The sequence below is a fragment of the Phaseolus vulgaris genome, chromosome 1 (assembly GCF_051622355.1).
Source record: "Phaseolus vulgaris cultivar YP4 chromosome 1, ASM5162235v1, whole genome shotgun sequence".
NCBI lineage: Eukaryota > Viridiplantae > Streptophyta > Magnoliopsida > Fabales > Fabaceae > Phaseolus > Phaseolus vulgaris.
Window position 1 is genome coordinate 3,058,111 of NC_143498.1, and position 12,242 is coordinate 3,070,352.

Sequence of the window (12,242 nt, forward strand, 5' to 3'; positions counted from 1 at the left end):
GCACAAAATTTCTGAAAAATTCTCCCAAAATAGATTTTGCCTGAAATTCCACGTAAAAATCTCCACTGAATTTAGGACAAAACGCAACAAATTTCAGGTCAAACGGATGAGTATTTACCCACAAAAAAAATCAAACAGTTTCCCACACAAACGAACCCTCCTTTCAGCCCTGGCAGTGATGAATAAAAAATTTATTGCCAATCTTGTGAGACGAATATTGGTCTCAAATCTCAACCAAAACTTATCAGACACCGTGACGAACGTCTGGTAAAAATTTCAGACCAAAATATCCAAGGAGTAAGGCGTAGTAAGTCCCAGACCGAGAGCGAACAAAACTGGTTTTCCGAAAACAAACCCTCATGGCTTTTCTTCCCCGTATCTTCTTTTTGTGATTTTTTTATGGACGTGCCTCCTTACCTGGGTGCAAAGAACATAGGAAAGTACTCGTATGAATTTTTTCAGCGGAATACGGCCCAAATTAAAATTGCAGAAAGTAGGGCCAAATTTCACAAGTTTTGGTAGATGATGGCCTTGGTTCGCACAAAATTTCTGAAAAATTCTACCGAAATAGTTTTTTCCTGAAATTCCACGTAAGAATCTCCACTGAATTTGGGACAAAACGCGACAAATTTCAGGTCAAACGGATGAGTATTCAACAACGAAAAAAATCAAACAGTTTCGCTCACAAACGAACCCTCCTTTCAGCCCTGACAGTGACGAATAAAAAATTTATTGCCAATCTTGTGAGACGAATCTGGTTCTCAAATCTCAGTCAAAACTTATCAGACACAATGACGAACGTCTGGAAAAAATTTCAGACCAAATTATCCAAGGAGTAAGGCGTAGTAAGTCCCAGACCGAGAGCGAGAAAAACTGGTTTTCCGAAAACAAAACGTCATGGCTTTTCTTCCCCGTATCTTCTTTTTGTGATTTTTTTATGGACGTGACTCCTTACCTGGGTGCAAACACCATAGGAAAGTAGTCGTGTGAATTTTTTCAGCACAATACGGCCCAGAATAAAATTGCAGAAAGTAGGGCCAAATTTCACAAGTTTTGGTAGAGGTTAGCCTTGGTTTGCACAAAATTTCTGAAAAATTCTCCCAAAATAGATTTTGCCTGAAATTCCACGTAAAAATCTCCACTGAATTTAGGACAAAACGCAACAAATTTCAGGTCAAACGGATGAGTATTTACCCACAAAAAAAATCAAACAGTTTCCCACACAAACGAACCCTCCTTTCAGCCCTGGCAGTGATGAATAAAAAATTTATTGCCAATCTTGTGAGACGAATATTGGTCTCAAATCTCAACCAAAACTTATCAGACACCGTGACGAACGTCTGGTAAAAATTTCAGACCAAAATATCCAAGGAGTAAGGCGTAGTAAGTCCCAGACCGAGAGCGAACAAAACTGGTTTTCCGAAAACAAACCCTCATGGCTTTTCTTCCCCGTATCTTCTTTTTGTGATTTTTTTATGGACGTGCCTCCTTACCTGGGTGCAAAGAACATAGGAAAGTACTCGTATGAATTTTTTCAGCGGAATACGGCCCAAATTAAAATTGCAGAAAGTAGGGCCAAATTTCACAAGTTTTGGTAGATGATGGCCTTGGTTCGCACAAAATTTCTGAAAAATTCTACCGAAATAGTTTTTTCCTGAAATTCCACGTAAGAATCTCCACTGAATTTGGGACAAAACGCGACAAATTTCAGGTCAAACGGATGAGTATTCAACAACGAAAAAAATCAAACAGTTTCGCTCACAAACGAACCCTCCTTTCAGCCCTGACAGTGACGAATAAAAAATTTATTGCCAATCTTGTGAGACGAATCTGGTTCTCAAATCTCAGTCAAAACTTATCAGACACAATGACGAACGTCTGGAAAAAATTTCAGACCAAATTATCCAAGGAGTAAGGCGTAGTAAGTCCCAGACCGAGAGCGAGAAAAACTGGTTTTCCGAAAACAAAACGTCATGGCTTTTCTTCCCCGTATCTTCTTTTTGTGATTTTTTTATGGACGTGACTCCTTACCTGGGTGCAAACACCATAGGAAAGTAGTCGTGTGAATTTTTTCAGCACAATACGGCCCAGAATAAAATTGCAGAAAGTAGGGCCAAATTTCACAAGTTTTGGTAGAGGTTAGCCTTGGTTTGCACAAAATTTCTGAAAAATTCTCCCAAAATAGATTTTGCCTGAAATTCCACGTAAAAATCTCCACTGAATTTAGGACAAAACGCAACAAATTTCAGGTCAAACGGATGAGTATTTACCCACAAAAAAAATCAAACAGTTTCCCACACAAACGAACCCTCCTTTCAGCCCTGGCAGTGATGAATAAAAAATTTATTGCCAATCTTGTGAGACGAATATTGGTCTCAAATCTCAACCAAAACTTATCAGACACCGTGACGAACGTCTGGTAAAAATTTCAGACCAAAATATCCAAGGAGTAAGGCGTAGTAAGTCCCAGACCGAGAGCGAACAAAACTGGTTTTCCGAAAACAAACCCTCATGGCTTTTCTTCCCCGTATCTTCTTTTTGTGATTTTTTTATGGACGTGCCTCCTTACCTGGGTGCAAAGAACATAGGAAAGTACTCGTATGAATTTTTTCAGCGGAATACGGCCCAAATTAAAATTGCAGAAAGTAGGGCCAAATTTCACAAGTTTTGGTAGATGATGGCCTTGGTTCGCACAAAATTTCTGAAAAATTCTACCGAAATAGTTTTTTCCTGAAATTCCACGTAAGAATCTCCACTGAATTTGGGACAAAACGCGACAAATTTCAGGTCAAACGGATGAGTATTCAACAACGAAAAAAATCAAACAGTTTCGCTCACAAACGAACCCTCCTTTCAGCCCTGACAGTGACGAATAAAAAATTTATTGCCAATCTTGTGAGACGAATCTGGTTCTCAAATCTCAGTCAAAACTTATCAGACACAATGACGAACGTCTGGAAAAAATTTCAGACCAAATTATCCAAGGAGTAAGGCGTAGTAAGTCCCAGACCGAGAGCGAGAAAAACTGGTTTTCCGAAAACAAAACGTCATGGCTTTTCTTCCCCGTATCTTCTTTTTGTGATTTTTTTATGGACGTGACTCCTTACCTGGGTGCAAACACCATAGGAAAGTAGTCGTGTGAATTTTTTCAGCACAATACGGCCCAGAATAAAATTGCAGAAAGTAGGGCCAAATTTCACAAGTTTTGGTAGAGGTTAGCCTTGGTTTGCACAAAATTTCTGAAAAATTCTCCCAAAATAGATTTTGCCTGAAATTCCACGTAAAAATCTCCACTGAATTTAGGACAAAACGCAACAAATTTCAGGTCAAACGGATGAGTATTTACCCACAAAAAAAATCAAACAGTTTCCCACACAAACGAACCCTCCTTTCAGCCCTGGCAGTGATGAATAAAAAATTTATTGCCAATCTTGTGAGACGAATATTGGTCTCAAATCTCAACCAAAACTTATCAGACACCGTGACGAACGTCTGGTAAAAATTTCAGACCAAAATATCCAAGGAGTAAGGCGTAGTAAGTCCCAGACCGAGAGCGAACAAAACTGGTTTTCCGAAAACAAACCCTCATGGCTTTTCTTCCCCGTATCTTCTTTTTGTGATTTTTTTATGGACGTGCCTCCTTACCTGGGTGCAAAGAACATAGGAAAGTACTCGTATGAATTTTTTCAGCGGAATACGGCCCAAATTAAAATTGCAGAAAGTAGGGCCAAATTTCACAAGTTTTGGTAGATGATGGCCTTGGTTCGCACAAAATTTCTGAAAAATTCTACCGAAATAGTTTTTTCCTGAAATTCCACGTAAGAATCTCCACTGAATTTGGGACAAAACGTGACAAATTTCAGGTCAAACGGATGAGTATTCAACAACGAAAAAAATCAAACAGTTTCGCTCACAAACGAACCCTCCTTTCAGCCCTGACAGTGACGAATAAAAAATTTATTGCCAATCTTGTGAGACGAATCTGGTTCTCAAATCTCAGTCAAAACTTATCAGACACAATGACGAACGTCTGGAAAAAATTTCAGACCAAATTATCCAAGGAGTAAGGCGTAGTAAGTCCCAGACCGAGAGCGAGAAAAACTGGTTTTCCGAAAACAAAACGTCATGGCTTTTCTTCCCCGTATCTTCTTTTTGTGATTTTTTTATGGACGTGACTCCTTACCTGGGTGCAAACACCATAGGAAAGTAGTCGTGTGAATTTTTTCAGCACAATACGGCCCAGAATAAAATTGCAGAAAGTAGGGCCAAATTTCACAAGTTTTGGTAGAGGTTAGCCTTGGTTTGCACAAAATTTCTGAAAAATTCTCCCAAAATAGATTTTGCCTGAAATTCCACGTAAAAATCTCCACTGAATTTAGGACAAAACGCAACAAATTTCAGGTCAAACGGATGAGTATTTACCCACAAAAAAAATCAAACAGTTTCCCACACAAACGAACCCTCCTTTCAGCCCTGGCAGTGATGAATAAAAAATTTATTGCCAATCTTGTGAGACGAATATTGGTCTCAAATCTCAACCAAAACTTATCAGACACCGTGACGAACGTCTGGTAAAAATTTCAGACCAAAATATCCAAGGAGTAAGGCGTAGTAAGTCCCAGACCGAGAGCGAACAAAACTGGTTTTCCGAAAACAAACCCTCATGGCTTTTCTTCCCCGTATCTTCTTTTTGTGATTTTTTTATGGACGTGCCTCCTTACCTGGGTGCAAAGAACATAGGAAAGTACTCGTATGAATTTTTTCAGCGGAATACGGCCCAAATTAAAATTGCAGAAAGTAGGGCCAAATTTCACAAGTTTTGGTAGATGATGGCCTTGGTTCGCACAAAATTTCTGAAAAATTCTACCGAAATAGTTTTTTCCTGAAATTCCACGTAAGAATCTCCACTGAATTTGGGACAAAACGCGACAAATTTCAGGTCAAACGGATGAGTATTCAACAACGAAAAAAATCAAACAGTTTCGCTCACAAACGAACCCTCCTTTCAGCCCTGACAGTGACGAATAAAAAATTTATTGCCAATCTTGTGAGACGAATCTGGTTCTCAAATCTCAGTCAAAACTTATCAGACACAATGACGAACGTCTGGAAAAAATTTCAGACCAAATTATCCAAGGAGTAAGGCGTAGTAAGTCCCAGACCGAGAGCGAGAAAAACTGGTTTTCCGAAAACAAAACGTCATGGCTTTTCTTCCCCGTATCTTCTTTTTGTGATTTTTTTATGGACGTGACTCCTTACCTGGGTGCAAACACCATAGGAAAGTAGTCGTGTGAATTTTTTCAGCACAATACGGCCCAGAATAAAATTGCAGAAAGTAGGGCCAAATTTCACAAGTTTTGGTAGAGGTTAGCCTTGGTTTGCACAAAATTTCTGAAAAATTCTCCCAAAATAGATTTTGCCTGAAATTCCACGTAAAAATCTCCACTGAATTTAGGACAAAACGCAACAAATTTCAGGTCAAACGGATGAGTATTTACCCACAAAAAAAATCAAACAGTTTCCCACACAAACGAACCCTCCTTTCAGCCCTGGCAGTGATGAATAAAAAATTTATTGCCAATCTTGTGAGACGAATATTGGTCTCAAATCTCAACCAAAACTTATCAGACACCGTGACGAACGTCTGGTAAAAATTTCAGACCAAAATATCCAAGGAGTAAGGCGTAGTAAGTCCCAGACCGAGAGCGAACAAAACTGGTTTTCCGAAAACAAACCCTCATGGCTTTTCTTCCCCGTATCTTCTTTTTGTGATTTTTTTATGGACGTGCCTCCTTACCTGGGTGCAAAGAACATAGGAAAGTACTCGTATGAATTTTTTCAGCGGAATACGGCCCAAATTAAAATTGCAGAAAGTAGGGCCAAATTTCACAAGTTTTGGTAGATGATGGCCTTGGTTCGCACAAAATTTCTGAAAAATTCTACCGAAATAGTTTTTTCCTGAAATTCCACGTAAGAATCTCCACTGAATTTGGGACAAAACGCGACAAATTTCAGGTCAAACGGATGAGTATTCAACAACGAAAAAAATCAAACAGTTTCGCTCACAAACGAACCCTCCTTTCAGCCCTGACAGTGACGAATAAAAAATTTATTGCCAATCTTGTGAGACGAATCTGGTTCTCAAATCTCAGTCAAAACTTATCAGACACAATGACGAACGTCTGGAAAAAATTTCAGACCAAATTATCCAAGGAGTAAGGCGTAGTAAGTCCCAGACCGAGAGCGAGAAAAACTGGTTTTCCGAAAACAAAACGTCATGGCTTTTCTTCCCCGTATCTTCTTTTTGTGATTTTTTTATGGACGTGACTCCTTACCTGGGTGCAAACACCATAGGAAAGTAGTCGTGTGAATTTTTTCAGCACAATACGGCCCAGAATAAAATTGCAGAAAGTAGGGCCAAATTTCACAAGTTTTGGTAGAGGTTAGCCTTGGTTTGCACAAAATTTCTGAAAAATTCTCCCAAAATAGATTTTGCCTGAAATTCCACGTAAAAATCTCCACTGAATTTAGGACAAAACGCAACAAATTTCAGGTCAAACGGATGAGTATTTACCCACAAAAAAAATCAAACAGTTTCCCACACAAACGAACCCTCCTTTCAGCCCTGGCAGTGATGAATAAAAAATTTATTGCCAATCTTGTGAGACGAATATTGGTCTCAAATCTCAACCAAAACTTATCAGACACCGTGACGAACGTCTGGTAAAAATTTCAGACCAAAATATCCAAGGAGTAAGGCGTAGTAAGTCCCAGACCGAGAGCGAACAAAACTGGTTTTCCGAAAACAAACCCTCATGGCTTTTCTTCCCCGTATCTTCTTTTTGTGATTTTTTTATGGACGTGCCTCCTTACCTGGGTGCAAAGAACATAGGAAAGTACTCGTATGAATTTTTTCAGCGGAATACGGCCCAAATTAAAATTGCAGAAAGTAGGGCCAAATTTCACAAGTTTTGGTAGATGATGGCCTTGGTTCGCACAAAATTTCTGAAAAATTCTACCGAAATAGTTTTTTCCTGAAATTCCACGTAAGAATCTCCACTGAATTTGGGACAAAACGCGACAAATTTCAGGTCAAACGGATGAGTATTCAACAACGAAAAAAATCAAACAGTTTCGCTCACAAACGAACCCTCCTTTCAGCCCTGACAGTGACGAATAAAAAATTTATTGCCAATCTTGTGAGACGAATCTGGTTCTCAAATCTCAGTCAAAACTTATCAGACACAATGACGAACGTCTGGAAAAAATTTCAGACCAAATTATCCAAGGAGTAAGGCGTAGTAAGTCCCAGACCGAGAGCGAGAAAAACTGGTTTTCCGAAAACAAAACGTCATGGCTTTTCTTCCCCGTATCTTCTTTTTGTGATTTTTTTATGGACGTGACTCCTTACCTGGGTGCAAACACCATAGGAAAGTAGTCGTGTGAATTTTTTCAGCACAATACGGCACAGAATAAAATTGCAGAAAGTAGGGCCAAATTTCACAAGTTTTGGTAGAGGTTAGCCTTGGTTTGCACAAAATTTCTGAAAAATTCTCCCAAAATAGATTTTGCCTGAAATTCCACGTAAAAATCTCCACTGAATTTAGGACAAAACGCAACAAATTTCAGGTCAAACGGATGAGTATTTACCCACAAAAAAAATCAAACAGTTTCCCACACAAACGAACCCTCCTTTCAGCCCTGGCAGTGATGAATAAAAAATTTATTGCCAATCTTGTGAGACGAATATTGGTCACAAATCTCAACCAAAACTTATCAGACACCGTGACGAACGTCTGGTAAAAATTTCAGACCAAAATATCCAAGGAGTAAGGCGTAGTAAGTCCCAGACCGAGAGCGAACAAAACTGGTTTTCCGAAAACAAACCCTCATGGCTTTTCTTCCCCGTATCTTCTTTTTGTGATTTTTTTATGGACGTGCCTCCTTACCTGGGTGCAAAGAACATAGGAAAGAACTCGTATGAATTTTTTCAGCGGAATACGGCCCAAATTAAAATTGCAGAAAGTATGGCCAAATTTCACAAGTTTTGGTAGATGATGGGCCTTGGTTCGCACAAAATTTCTGAAAAATTCTACCGAAATAGTTTTTTCCTGAAATTCCACGTAAGAATCTCCACTGAATTTGGGACAAAACGCGACAAATTTCAGGTCAAACGGATGAGTATTCACCAACGAAAAAAATCAAACAGTTTCGCACACAAACGAACCCTCCTTTCAGCCCTGACAGTGACGAATAAAAAATTTATTGCCAATCTTGTGAGACGAATCTGGTTCTCAAATCTCAGTCAAAACTTATCAGACACAATGACGAACGTCTGGAAAAAATTTCAGACCAAATTATCCAAGGAGTAAGGCGTAGTAAGTCCCAGACCGAGAGCGAGAAAAACTGGTTTTCCGAAAACAAAACGTCATGGCTTTTCTTCCCCGTATCTTCTTTTTGTGATTTTTTTATGGACGTGACTCCTTACCTGGGTGCAAACACCATAGGAAAGTAGTCGTGTGAATTTTTTCAGCACAATACGGCCCAGAATAAAATTGCAGAAAGTAGGGCCAAATTTCACAAGTTTTGGTAGAGGTTAGCCTTGGTTTGCACAAAATTTCTGAAAAATTCTCCCAAAATAGATTTTGCCTGAAATTCCACGTAAAAATCTCCACTGAATTTAGGACAAAACGCAACAAATTTCAGGTCAAACGGATGAGTATTTACCCACAAAAAAAATCAAACAGTTTCCCACACAAACGAACCCTCCTTTCAGCCCTGGCAGTGATGAATAAAAAATTTATTGCCAATATTGTGGGACGAATCTGGGGCTCAAATGTCATCCAAAACTCTACAGACAGAGTGACGAACGTCTGGTAAAAATTTCAGACCAAATTACCCAAGGAGTAAGGCGTAGTAAGTCCCAGACCGAGAGCGAACAAAACTGGTTTTCCGAAAACAAAACGTCCTAGCTTTTCTTCCCCGTCTCTTCTTTCCGTGATTTGTTTATGGACGTGCGACCTTACCTGGGTGCAAACACCATAGGAAAGTAGTCGTGTGAATTTTTTCAGCGCAATACGGACCCAGAATAAAATTGCAGAAAGTGTGGCAAAATTTCACAAGTTCTGGTATTTGGTTTGCACAAAATTTAAGAAAAATTGTCCCGAAATAGTTTTGTCCTGAAATTCCACGTAAGAATCTCCACTGAATTTGGGACAAAACGCGACAAATTTCAGGTCAAACGGATGAGTATTCACCCACGAAAAAAAATCAAACAGTTTCGCTCACAAACGAATCCTCCTTTTAGCCCTGGAAGTGATGAATAAAAAATTTATTGCCAATATTGTGGTACGAATCTGGGGTTCAAATCTCATCCAAAACTCAACAGACACAGTGACGAACGTCTGGTAAAAATTTCATACCAAAATACCCAAGGAGTAAGGCGTAGTAAGTCCCAGACCGAGAGCGAACAAAACTGGTTTTCGGAAAACAAAACATCCTGGCTTTTCTTCCCCGTATCTTCTTTCTGTGATTTGTTTATGGACGTGCCTCCATACTTGGGTGCAAACAACATAGGAAAGTACTCGTGTGAATTTTTTTCAGCGCAATACGGCCTCAGAATAAAATTGCAGAAAGTAGGGCCAAATTTCACAAGTTTTGGTAGAGGATAGCCTTGGTTTGCACAAAATTTCTGAAAAATTCTCCCGAAATAGTTTTTTCCTAAAATTCCACGTAAGAATCTTCAGAGTTTTGGACAAAACGCGACAAATTTCAAGTCAAACGGATGAGTATTCACCCACGAATAAAATCAACCAATTTCACACACAAACGAACCCTTTTTTCAGCCCTAGCAGTGATGAGTAAGAAATTTATTGCCAATCTTGTGAGACGAATCTGGGGCTCAAATCTCAGCCAAAACTCAATAGACACAGTGACGAACGTCTGGTAAAAATTTCAGACTGAAATACCTAAGGAGTAAGGCGTAGTAAGTCCCACACCGAGAGCGAACAAAACTGGTTTTCCGAAAACAAAACATCCTGACTTTTCTTCAACATTTCTTCTTTCCGTGATTTGTTTATGGACGTGCCTCCTTACCTAGGTGCAAAAAACATAGGAAAGTACTCGTGTGAATTTTTTCAGCGCAATACAGGCCCATAATAAAAATGTAGAAAGTAGAGCCAAATTTCACAAGTTTTGGTAGAGGATAGCCTTGGTTTGCACAAAATTTCTGAAAAATTCTCCCGAAATAGTTTTTTCCTGAAATTCCACATAAGAATCTTCACTGAATTTTGGACAAAATACGACAAATTTCAGGTCAAATGGATGACTATTCACCCACGAAAAAAATCAAACAGTTTCGCATACAAACGAACCCTTTTTTCAGCCCTAGCAGTGATGAATAAAAAATTTATTGCCCATCTTGTGCGATGAATCTGGGGCTCAAATCTTAGCCAAAACTCAACAGACAAAGTGACGAACGTTTGGTAAAAATTTCAGACCAAAATATCCAAGGAGTAAGGTGTAGTAAGTCCCACACCGAGAGCGAACAAAACTGGTTTTCTGAAAACAAAACGTCCTGGCTTTTCTTCCCCGTATCTTCTTTCCGTGATTTGTTTATGGACTTGCCTCCTTACCTGGGTGCAAACAACATAGGAAAGTACTCGTGTGAATTTTTTCAGCGCAATACGGGCCCAGAATAAAATTGCAAAAAGTAGGGCCAAATTTCACAAGTTTTTGTAAAGGATAGCCTTGGTTTGCACAAAATTTCTGAAAAATTATCCCTAAATAGTTTTTTCCTGAAATTCCACGTAAGAATCTTCACTGAATTTTGGACAAAACGCGACAAATTTCAGGTCAAATGGATGAATATTCACCCACGAAAAAAATCAAACAGTTTCGCATACAAACGAACCCTTTTTTCAGCTCTGGCAGTGATGAATAAAAAATTTATTGCCCATCTTGTGCGATGAATCTGGGGCTCAAATCTTAGCCAAAACTCAACAGACAAAGTGACGAACGTTTGGTAAAAATTTCAGACCAAAATATCAAAGGAGTAAGGTGTAGGATGTCCCACACCGAGAGCGAACAAAACTGGTTTTCCGAAAACAAAACGTCCTGGCTTTTCTTCCCCGTATCTTCTTTCCGTGATTTGTTTATGGACGTGCCTCCTTACCTGGGTGCAAACAACATAGGAAAGTACTCGTGTGAATTTTTTCAGCGCAATACAGGCCCATAATAAAAATATAGAAAGTATAGCCAAATTTCACAAGTTTTGGTAGAGGATAGCCTTGGTTTGCACAAAATTTCTGAAAAATTCTCCCGAAATAGTTTTTTCCTGAAATTCCACATAAGAATCTTCATTGAATTTTGGACAAAACGCGACAAATTTCAGGTCAAACGGATAAGTATTCACCCACGAAAAAAATCAAACAGTTTCGCATACAAACGAACCCTTTATTCAGCCCTGGCAGTGATGAATAAAAAATTTATTACCCATCTTGTGGGATGAATCTGGGTCTCAAATCTCAGCCAAAACTCAACAGACACAGTGACGAACGTTTGGTAAAAATTTCAGACCAAAATATCCAAGGAGTAAGGTGTAGTAAGTCCCACACCGAGAGCGAACAAAACTAGTTTTCCGAAAACAACACGTCCTGGCTTTTCTTCCCCGTATCTTCTTTCCATGATTTGTTTATGGACGTGCCTCCTTACCTGGGTGCAAACAACATAGGAAGGTACTCGTGTGAATTTTTTCAGCGCAATACGGGCCCAGAATAAAATTGTAGAAAGTAGGGCCAAATTTCACAAGTTTTTGTAGAGGATAGCCTTGGTTTGCACAAAATTTCTGAAAAATTCTCCCTAAATATTTTTTTCCTGAAATTCCACGTAAGAATCTCCACTGAATTTGGGACAAAACGCGACAAATTTCAGGTCAAACGGATGAGTATTCACCCTCGAAAAAAATCAAACAGTTTCGCACACAAACGAACCCTCATTTCAGCCTGTAGTGATGAGAAAAAAATATATTGGCAATCTTGTGAGACGAATATTGGTCTCAAATCTCAACCAAAACTTATCAGACACCGTGACAAACATCTGGTAAAAATTTCAGACCAAAATATCAAAGGAGTAAGGTGTAGGAAGTCCCACACCGAGAGCGAACAAAACTGGTTTTCCAAAAACAAAACGTCCTGGCTTTTCTTCCCCGTATCTTCTTTCCGTGATTTGTTTATGGACGTGCC